Below are 11,480 nucleotides of genomic sequence, written 5' to 3'. Positions count from 1 at the left end.
TCTAAATGTAGTTTAAACTGTAACCTGACTTAGTTTACCTATAGAGTTTGTTTGATGACATTTGTTTCCTTAGGTGAGGTTTGAGATTATGACTCTTTTTAACTAAGTTCATTCAACTTTTACGACGTTGAAGGAAGTATAGGACTTTGGACCTGTCTTCTCTTTAACTTCTATGGCCTAAAAGGAATATACAAGATCGAATATATAAAAGAATCATTTCTCCGTCACTCTGACATAATTTTGTCCTCAGGTTTTCTCTGAGGCCTGAACCTATACTTGAGCATAATAATAAAACCTAGGTTTTCTTCCTCCATAATTTCTGTGCTGTGATGAATATATATGTGAAAAAACATATATGTAAATATATATGTCACCTACCACATGAACTGAGAGCAGAGATAGTTCTTCCACAACAAAAGGGACCTCAGTGGTCATCAGATCAGCCCACACCTGAAAAAGAATCATCTTTTTAACCTTCTCCATAAGTTTTAGCCAACCTTTGCTGAAAGACTCTTATGAAGGGAAACCTATTATATTTGAAGGCAGTCCATTTAACGTTTGGAAAACTTGGTTAGAAAGTTTTTCTTGACTAATGATGGGGTTGGGATCTGGGCCCCAGACAGGAAAACCCCTGGACTTTGCCACAAGGCCAAATCTCTGGCGTTAGCCTAAGGCTATAATCCCATCAACTGGCCTCTCATTGTGGCTACACCCAATCTCCCAATTCTGTTAACCTAGCCTGGCCTTCCTTTGTTTTACCTCCCTATGTAAGGCCCCCAACCATTTCCTACCCTTAATCCTAGCTAGGCTCCATTTTCCCTTGGCTGAAAGGTTCAGGTCCCAGGAGTTCTGTTCACCCCAGTTTACTGGCCACTCCTAGGTCCCTCTCAGAGTCTTTCTGTATATAGGGTCCACCTTGTCTCCATTAAGATGCTCAGATTCCTAAAATCTAGCCATTGCTTAGATTCTTATAATCTAGCCACTCCTCACTCATGTTCAGACTCCTTAAGAGTCTGCCCAATATGACAATGTTCTAAAAACCTTGTCTTTGGCTGAAAGAAGACTTGGGTCGAATTCTTTCAGGCAGGATCTGCATGTTATGTACGATTTTGGGGTCCCAGGACCCCTGAACCCCTAAACCGCATCAACTACAAGCCTAAATTTGCCTGTTATTTCAGGAACTCTCCCCTCTTCTATACCTTCTTTTTCTCCTTTAGTCCCAGATCTCAAAAAGATTGAATTAAATTGAGATGAAACAAAATTAAATTTTATACAGTGCATTTTTATACACGTGTATCTGGGCTCCCCAAATAGATTTTAAACTCCTTAAAGGAAGACTATGAATTATAAATATATTTTTATCCTTTCACTTCCTTGAAGGTAAAGACTTATACTCTTTGTATCTTCCCTCCCCGCCCCCCATCTTCTTAGTCTCTAGCCTCTGGGAGAACATTTGTCCAAATATGTAACGAAAAATGTTTAGATCAATGACTTCTTTCACTTTGACTCTCCTTAGCTATAGGTAATTTTAGTAAAGAGAAAAATTCTAAAAATGAATGAGAAAAAAGATAAAATAAATAAAATAAAAACCAAATAAACGCACATGATCTTTTGTATTACAGGGAGGAAAATACAAATGCCTGACTATGGGAGGGTCAGGTAGAATAACAAGCACAAAGAACAACCCTGAATATAAATGTCTCATCTCCACCCACATTAGCCTTCTACTTCCCCCTCATCCCCCACCCTGCACCCCTCAAGAAAGGAAGAAACTGTTGATTCAACACAAAGAATTTCGAACTAGGAAAATTTACATAGACTGCAAGATTGAGGCTGGTTCTCCCCTCACTACCCCATACTTCCCCTCCATATGGGCCTTTTCACAAAATAAAATTGTAGGGGCAATAGAGACTCAGTCAGTCAAGAAGTATGTATTAAATACTTACAATTTTCCAGGCATAGTGCTAAGTGCTGTGGATACAACTAAAGGTAAAAACATTCCCTGCCTTCAAGGAATTCATATTTTAATGGGGGAGACAACCTGAATATAACCACATATATAACAAGAATATTAGCATAGGTTTAAGTTAATCTTCCTTAGGGCAACTTGGTGGCACAGTGGAGAGGATGCTGGGTGTATTGGCAGACCTGAGTCTAAATTCAGCCTTAGATACTTACTAGCTGTATGAATCTAGACAAATCCTTCAGTTTCCTTACCCGTGAAAAGAGGGTAAAATAGGACCTTTCTCCCTAGACTGTGGTAGAATAAAATGAGATACCAATGGTAAAGCACTTTGAAAATCTTAAAACACTATATAAATGCAAATTGTTGTTATCTGAGAAAGGAAAGCAGGGTGGGACCAGGAAAGGACTCCACTAGCAGGTGTGACTCCAAGGAAGAAAGAAAAACCCGGGGAGGACAGCATATTCCAAGCAAATCAGTGATAGGAGATGGAATTTGAGGAATGGCAAGGAGGCCAGTATAGATGGATCATAGAGTTCTGAGGAGAGTAAAGTGTAAGAAGACTGGAAAGCAAAAAGTGGCTAAAAAGCTTTAAATGCCAAATAGATGAATTTATAATTGATTCTGGTGGTAGCAGGTAGCCATTGGAGTTCAGTGAAGGGGGAGGGGACAAGGTCAAACACAACACTTTAGAAAAATTACCTTGGCACTTGAGGAGAGCAACCAATTAGAAAGCTGTTAAAATAGCCCAGGTAAGAACTGAGGAGGAGAGGATCAAGGTTCATGGTTACATGAGTGGAGAGAAGAGGACCTATGAGAGATGTTACATAGGTAGAAAATACAAGACTCAACAATGGAATGGATATGTAAGGTAAGAGCGAGACAGTGAAGACTACACTGAGGTTGGGAGTCTAGGTGACTAGGAGGATGGCCATGTCCTCAGTAATGGAAAATTCAGAAAGGAGAAAGAGTTTCAGTGCAAAGATAATGAGTTCTGTTTTGGAAATATTAAATTTAAAATGACAATTTGAGATGTCCAAGAGGTAGTTGATGATTATAGCCCAAGAGAGAAACTAGGGATAGATGTATAGGTCTGGAAAACATCTGCTGAGAGATCATAACTAGACCCATGAATGCTAATGAGAAGGGCAAGTGAGAAAATATGGAGCTGAAAGAGGAAAAAAGACAGCTTTAGAGAGCACCCACATGACATGGATTGGAATGACACAGGTGAAAAATTAGCCAATAAAATTGAAAAGGAATGATCAGAAGGACAGGAGAGAAACAGGAGTAAGCAGTGTCATGAAAACCAAAATGGAGAGAGTATCTTGGATGAGATGATGATGTGATAATAATAATGAAACACATTATTATTATCATTATTATAGCTGACATTAATATAGTGCATGCTACATACTAGGCATTGTGCTAAGTACTTTACAATTATTATCTCATTTGATCCCTACAACAACTCTGGGAGGTAGCTGCTTAATTAATATCCTCATTTTATAAACAAGGAAACAAAGGCAAATAACAACCAAAAAAACCCCAGTAACAGCAAAGATTGTCTTGCCCTTCAAAGTAGCAAAGGTAACACTGACTTGAATATCAATCACTGAGAAAAAGATAAAGGGAGGGAGAGGCAGTTATGTGGATAGCGTGATGGATCTATAGTCAGGAAGATCTGAGTTTAATTTAGCCTCAGACACTTACTAGTTGTGTGACCCTGGGCAAGTCACTTAACTATTTCCTTCAGTTCCTCATCTGTAAAATGGGAGTAATAATAGCATCTACCTTCCAGGTTTGCTATGATGATAAAATAAGATATTTGTGAGGTACTTTGCAAACCTTAAGATATTATATAAATGCCAGTTCTTCTTCTATTATTATTATATTACATGTGGCAGTGGAAATAGTCCCTACCTGATGACTAAAGGAGGAGACAGTAGAGTTTTGGGTCAGGCTGGTTATAGAAGGGTGCAGAACCTTTGAGGTAGCACTCAGTTAACAAGCACTATTAAGCACTTATGATGTGTCAGATAACTATGCTAGGTGCTAAGGATACAAATAAAAACAATTGAACACCATCAGCTAGGTTAGTTTTGTCCCAGAACTCACTCCTGTGTTTGCTTCCCTTTATAAAGGGCTCAGATTCCCCCAACCCCCCAACTTCATTACCTTCAATTGCTCTTTGGTTTGACTCCTAGGCCATCATGCCTTCCTCCACAATAAGCTCATCACCCAAAATCTTATCATTATGGAGATCAATAACAGCTTTGATATTCAACCTCCTCAGCACTCTCAGTTGCCTCTCATCTTGGACTGGACTGCTGTAGAGTGGCCTCCTTTAATGGAGGGCTCAGCCTTTTCCAGCTAACATCTTTTACTATTTCTGCTTGATTTCAAAAAATTGTGTCCTCTTGCTGAGTACCATCTGGTGTGCCCCCCTTCCTTCTACCTCTTTACCTCTTTCTCTCTTCTACACTTTTCAGCTTCCTTTAGCATGTCTTCCCCTATTAGATTATAAGCTCTTTGAGGGCAGGAACTGTCTTTATTTTCCTTCTTTGTATCCCCAGCACTTATCGTAGTGCCTAGAACATAGTTGGCACTTAATAAATGCTTATTGACTATTGAAAAGATTACCTGCCCCAGAGAAGAAGGATTTGGAGTGGGCCTTTATCTCTGGATAGTTGACCTATGTGGGATGAGCACAAGGGTGGAATAGGATCAGTTCCTGATCCTGTATTTACTTTGCACCTTATTTTTTATTGTATGCCCCTGTTCATAGTTTGTTTTTTGGCCTCGACCTGTGATTTTATTTGGTTTAGGGAACTTTCTATGTGGAAAGTCTTTCCCTCTTAGAAATTAGGGAGCATGTCGTTGGGGGTTTCTGAAATGGAAAGTCACACTCTCTGTGGAGCTGTCCTGACCAACCAACAAGTGTATGATCAACCAGCTGGAGAATGGGAGAGTCATCAGCGGTTCAGTGACTAAGAAGTTCTGACTAGTTCCCAGTCACTGGGGCTATGTATGTCAGAGGCAGTACTTGAACCCAAGTGTTCCTGGTTCTGCAGCCAGTCCTCTACGATGTCATACCTACAGAGAAATTTTGGAAGAACTTCAGGAACCAATGACTCTAACACATACCTGAACAAAGAGTCATTCTGCAATATGCCTGACAAATAGTCACCCACTTTGCTTAAAGATGCCCATCCCTCAGAGTGGGAAGGGAGTAGCCTACTCCTACCTTATATTGAAGAGTAGGGACTCAACTTAGGTCTTCTGACCGTAAGTCTGGTGCCCAGCTAATAAAACACATTGCTTCTCTATGAACACTAAATAGAAAATGCACAGGTCCCAATATTCAGAGAGAGGGCGAGAGAGCTGGCTGGCCTGGTGGGGGGGGTGTGTGGATTCTGGGATCCAAGAGTGAAGGGTGTCAACACAAGTGGAGATGATCCAGTTCATTTGCTCAGCTTGTTTTCTCCAAATAGGAAAGATAAAATAATTCCAAATTCCTGGAAGGAGTGAAAAAAATCACAATCTAGACTTTCAAATCCAATTGAAGTCACTGGTGAAGGCATAGATAACATTCTTTTCAAGTCTGAAAGTGGCACAGAGAGTGATAACTAAGGAACTTGATGGTATTGAGTGCTAAAATCTCTATGCAAAGATGGAATTCAGACTAGAGATGACTTTGTTGGTAACCCCCCCCCCCACAACAGGGTGCAACACTGCAGATTGCAGTTGCAATATTTATTAATATTTTATAAATGAAATCTTATTGATAGTTCTTATTTTTATATCATGTTAATTTCTACATATATTCTTCTTGCTCCTCAACCCATCAAGCCATATATTTTAATAAAGATAACAATAATAGTGATAATATAAAACAAAATATTCATAGTAACATTTTTCATAACAAAGAATTAGAAGCAAAGTAAATGTCGAAGATTAATCCTTATGATTCTCAGTTGCAGGCTGTCAAAGCCAAAACTCTCTTCCTAATCACTACTCCCTAATGCCTTATCCACATCAGCCCTATCCCTTTAATGTTCCTATCCCTTTCTCCCCTACCCTTCTCTTCCACCCTTTGAAACTCCAGTTCTGTTGTTAACAAACTACCTTTCATATTACACCTGTGCCCACTCTGCAAAATGCTAGCTCCTTGGGGAAGGGGACTGTTTAAGTGTGTGTATATATATGTATGTATGTATGTATGTATGTGTGTATGTATACATATATATGTAATCTGACACATAATATGCATCTCATCTTTCAACTGAAACTGCTCTCTCCAAAGTTACCAATTATCTTTATTTCCCCCAACAAAATATTTTATTATTACAAGCTACATGACAAGCAATAGAGATAACATAGTGGTGATAATAATGCCCTAGCATTAGTGATAATAAGCAACTAGTATTTTTTCCATGCAAAACATATTTCTACATTAACCATATTGTTAAAAAGAAAGAAAGAAAGAAAGAAAAAAAGCAAGAAAAATAAAGAAAGTGAAAAAAAATTTGTTTCAAAATGCACTCAGAGTTCATAATTTCTCTGTCTGTAGATGGATAGTATTTTCTATCATGAGTTTTTGGAATTGTCCTGGATCATTTTTATTGATCAGAGTAGCTAAGTCTTTCACAGTTGACTATTCTTACAATATTTCTGTTACTATGTACAATGTTCTCCTGGTTTGGCTCACTTTACTTTGCATCAGTTCATACAAGTTTTACAAGTTTTTCTGAAATTACCCCCTCGTCATTTCTCAAAGCACAATACCAGTGATCTCTTGATCCTCAAATCTAATGGCCTTTTTTCAATCCTCATTCTTCTTGACCTCCCTTTAGCATTTGATAATGTCAATTACCCTCTTCCCCTTGATAATTTTCTTCTCTTTAGGTTTTTGGGTTACTGCTCTCATCTGCTTCTTGTCCTACCGGTCTGACTCATTCCTTCTCAGCTTCCCTTGCTGGATCTTCATCAATATTATGACAAAATCATGAGTATCCTTCAAGGCTGTCCTCTTCTCCATCTACTATTTTACTTGTTGATTTCATCAGCTATCATGGATTCAACTATCATCTTTATGTTGATGATTTTGAACTTCAACTTTTCTTCTAACTTCCAATCTTGCAAATATGCCTCATATATCTTGAATAAGATGTTCTATAGACATCTTAAACTCAACATGTCCAAAATTGAATTTTCTTCTCCCAACCAAAGCTTCCCCTCTTCCTAACTTTCCTAATACTATTAAGGGAACCATTATTCTCCCTGTCACCTATGCTCTTGCTATCATCCTTGACTCTCTCTCTCTCTCCCTCTCTCTCTCTTTCTCTCCCTCCAGGTCTGATCATGTCAACCCCTTAAACTCCAGTAGTTCCCTCTCATTTCAAATAAAATCTTCTGTTTGGTTTTTAAAGCCCTTCATAACCTGGCACCTTTTTACCTTCCCAGTTTTCTTATACCTTGTTATTTTTGTTCAGTTGTTCAGTCATGTCTGACTTTTCGTGGACTTGAAGGAAGCCAAAGAAGCCAGGTGACAGAGATGAGGAAGAAGAGAACTCCAAGAATGGGGGACAGCCAGTGAAAATATCTGGAGTAGGGAGATGGAGTGTCTTGCGTGACCTGTGGATCATTTGGTTCCTTGGAAAGATACTGGATTGGTTTGCCAATTCCTTCTCCAGTGTGTCCCTATTTTACAGTTGAGAAACTGAGGCCATTTCCTTCTCCAATGGATTAAGTCAAACAGGGTTAAGTGACTTGCCAAGAGTCACACAGCTAGTAAGTGTCTGAGGCCGGATTTAAACTCAGGTCTTCCTGACTCTAGGCTGGGTGCTCTAACCATTGTGCCATGTAACAGCTTCATTATACCTAGCTCATTATAGTTCATTCTTATACCTTACTCACTGATTATAGTCTGTGATCCAGGGACATGCTTCTTGTTGTTGTTCAGTTGTGTCCAACTCTTCATGACCCCATCCATGGAATTTTTTTTTTAGGCAATTGAGGTTAAGTGACTTGCCCAGGGTCACACAGCTAGTAAGTGTCAAGTTTTTGGTCTGAGGCCGAATTTGAACTCAGGTCCTCCTGACTTCAGAGCCAGTGCTCTAGCCACTGTGCCACCTAGCTGCCCCTCACGGAATTTTCTTAGCAAAGATACTGGAGTGGTTTGCCAATTCCTTCTCCAGTGTGTCCCCATTTGACAGTTAAGGAACTGAAGCAAATAGTGACTTGTCCAGGGTCACACAGCTAGTAAGTGTCTAAGGCTAAATGTGAACTCAGGTCTTCCTGATTCCAAACCCAGTGCTCTATCCATTGTACTACTTGGCTGCTCAGGGACATGTACCTCCTTGCTATTCCTCACACAAAACACTCCATCTCCCTACTCTATTTTCACTGGCTGTCCCCCATTCTTGGAATTCTCTCCCTCCTCATCTCTGTCACCTGGCTTCTCTGGCTTCCTTCAAGTCTCAGCTAAAGTCCCATTTTCTGTACAAAGTCTTACCTACTACCCCTTAAGGCTAGCGCCTTTCCTCTAAAATAATCTCCAAGTTATCCTGAATACACCTTGTTTGTACATACTTGTTTGTATGTTATCTCCCCTTTAGACTGTGAACTGGAAAGCAGGGATTGGTTTTATTTTTTTTTTAGCCTTTCTTTATATTCCCAGTGCTTGGCATAGTGACTGGAACATTGTAGGTACTTCATAAATGTTTGCTAACTGACTGACTCAATAAATGACTGCTGAATCTAGTTGAAATCAATCATGCAAATAAAATGGGAGCTCTGAAAAAGGAAAGATTTCCATCTAAGAAGATGACCAATGGCCTCATAGAGAATGGATGCCTATGGTGGAGGATGAAGCCTGCTTAGAATTCCAAATAGACAGAAAATGGAAAGTCTACTTTACTGCTTTATGAATCTTCATATTCTGTAGCCAAAGGTTCATCTTTTTGTTTTGTTTTGTTTTGTATTTCCCCATCCTTTAGACCAGGTCTCCCAGCTTACTGTACCCTGGGGCTGTGAAAACTGAAAGAAAACTGAACCAGTTTAATCCAGGATGGTTCCACAGACATTCCCTAGGTCCCGGAAGTGGGGGCCTTGTTATATGATGAGTAATTTTCAGCTACTAATTCACAATACACATTCTGTGAATTTGACCAAATGATACGATTTTTCAAAATACCAAAGTAATTTATGAGGAGGGAGAAAAGCACATCTGGGAAGAGGAGAGAAAAAGAAAGGGAAGGAGATTTAGTAGGGGAAGGAGAAAGGTGTGGGGGAGGAGAGAACGAAGATAGAAAGGGAGAGAAAAGGGAGTAGGAGAATAATAGCAGGGAGCGGAAATGCCTTCCCAACCTTCCAGCCTCCAGCATTCCAGCGAATCCTACCTTAATCATTCCAAAACCTCTTCAGGGGGGCAAAGCAAGCCACTTATCTCAAGGTGTCAGACTGGAGAATTTCTTTTCGTCTCAGTGCTTTCCATAACAGGATCTGAGCCTGAGAAGCACCAGTGTGTAATAATCTCTTGCTTGAACATAGTTGTTTCTGTGTTATCTTCCCCATTAGACCATGAGCTCCTTGAGAGTAGGAATTTTCTTTTTTTGCCTTTCTTTGTATCCCTGCCACTTACAATGCCTAGTACACAATAGTCACTTAATAAAAACTTGTCCGACTCCATTGTTTCCTGGCTCTTTCTGCAGCAACCCAAACCAAGTATAGGAGGGAGGGGCAACGGTCAAGACCCTGCCCCAACCTACTAAGGTCCAACCCCTAGCGCCTCTTAGCCCAGGATTTAAATTTTCCCGCGGGTCACCACTACCTCGTTTTTCTGTGTCTCTTTGGAATCTCGGATCCTAGGTGAGATATGGGCAAGAAGGGTTGATTTAGGGTGAAAGTGCGAGGGAGGGAGGCTCTTCTGGGAAGACTGGAGTGGGAGATAGTGTGTGTGTATGACAGAGAGACAGAGACAGACAGACAGACACACACACACACACACACACACACACACACACACAGACTGTGAGACTGTTAGACTACTTGTTTCACCTAAGGACTCCCCATCCCTCCTCTCTGGTTCAGCTTCAGCGCAGTCCCAAGATCCAAATGAGGCTGACTGGGAAAACTGGAGCAGAGTAATCCTGGGTTTGGGGTAAAGGGAACGAATGCAGAGAAGAGAGGTTTTCATAGGTAAAGGTCGTGGATATGGGAAGACCGGATACTCGGGGGTTAGGGTCCTTGAATCTGAATGGTCTAAATCGGGGTCCCGGGACACCCGTGCGTTCCTCACTCGCTGCTCCGTCCTCAGGTCACGCAGAGTAATTAGGAAGACCGAAGATGAGCTGGGCCTTCCTGACGAGGTTGCTGGAGGCTGTGACCCAGCACTCCACTCTGGTGGGGAAGCTCTGGCTGTCCGTCCTGGTAGTGTTCCGCCTGGTACTCCTGGCTGTGGGCGGGGAGGCCATTTACCGGGACGAGCTAAGTGGCTTCTCCTGCAACACAGCACAGCCAGGCTGCCAAAATGTTTGCTACGACGCCTTCGCACCCCTCTCCCACGTACGCTTCTGGGTGTTCCAGATCATCCTGGTCACTGCACCCACCGTGTTCTACCTGGGCTATGCCGTGCACCATTTGTCCCGGCGCCAGAGGACCCAGGAACAAGAGGAGGAAGAGAGGGAGCCCATGATCAAAGAGAAGTCCAAGAAGTCCCCTGAGGATGGAGCCCACGATGGTCGCAGGAGGATCCGCCGGGACGGCCTCCTGGGAGCCTATGTTGGGCAGTTGCTGATCCGATCTGCCTTAGAGGTGGCCTTCCTACTGGGCCAGTACCTGCTCTATGGCCTGGAAGTGCCTCCCTCCTATATCTGCCAGCGCAGCCCTTGCCCTCACACCGTGGACTGCTTTGTATCTCGTCCTACAGAGAAGACCATCTTCTTGCTGGTCATGTATGCAGTCAGTGGCCTCTGCCTCCTGCTCAACCTGATTGAGTTATTGCACCTGGGCCTGGGAAGCATGAAGAAGGGTAAAAGTCACCCTTCCCCATCTCTTCATTCCAAGAGTCTCCAGCTGGAGCAAATGCAGAAACAGCTGCAATCTGGTCCAGGAGCACCTGGACTTGGCGTTGCATTTGAGCACACCTTTGGCCACGGCGCCTGCCTATTCAGGCCAGTCTCCATCCTACAGCACATACCCTCAGTAAAACCTCCATACCCAAGCCCAAAAAGAGGCTCCATTGTCTAAGACAGGTATATTTGGGGTCGATTAAATCCCAATTTCTATTGCACTATTATTTCCCCTTGTCTCCCTTGGTTTTTTTCCTAACAGTCTAAATTCTTTCTTTCTTTTTTTTCCTTTTATTCCTAACTCAGCCTATTCTTTTCTCTCTAAGGGGAGTTTTGCAGGATTGGGAGGAGCTAAAGGGGACCTCTGAAAGGAAGGGAAATACCAGTTTTATTATATGGCCAGAGCACTGGACCAGGAGTCCAAGAATCTTACTAAGAACCTA

General features: G+C 41.7%; 1 pseudogene; it reads left to right on the top strand.

Moving 5' to 3' along the window:
- Positions 1 to 10,312: 10,312 nt before the first annotated feature.
- On the top strand, positions 10,313 to 11,240 carry LOC114041289 (annotated as a pseudogene).
- Positions 11,241 to 11,480: the final 240 nt, after the last annotated feature.

Source organism: Vombatus ursinus, unplaced genomic scaffold (assembly GCF_900497805.2).
Source record: "Vombatus ursinus unplaced genomic scaffold, bare-nosed wombat genome assembly UNPS02014171.1, whole genome shotgun sequence".
NCBI lineage: Eukaryota > Metazoa > Chordata > Mammalia > Diprotodontia > Vombatidae > Vombatus > Vombatus ursinus.
This window is presented reverse-complemented; position numbering and strand designations above follow the sequence as displayed.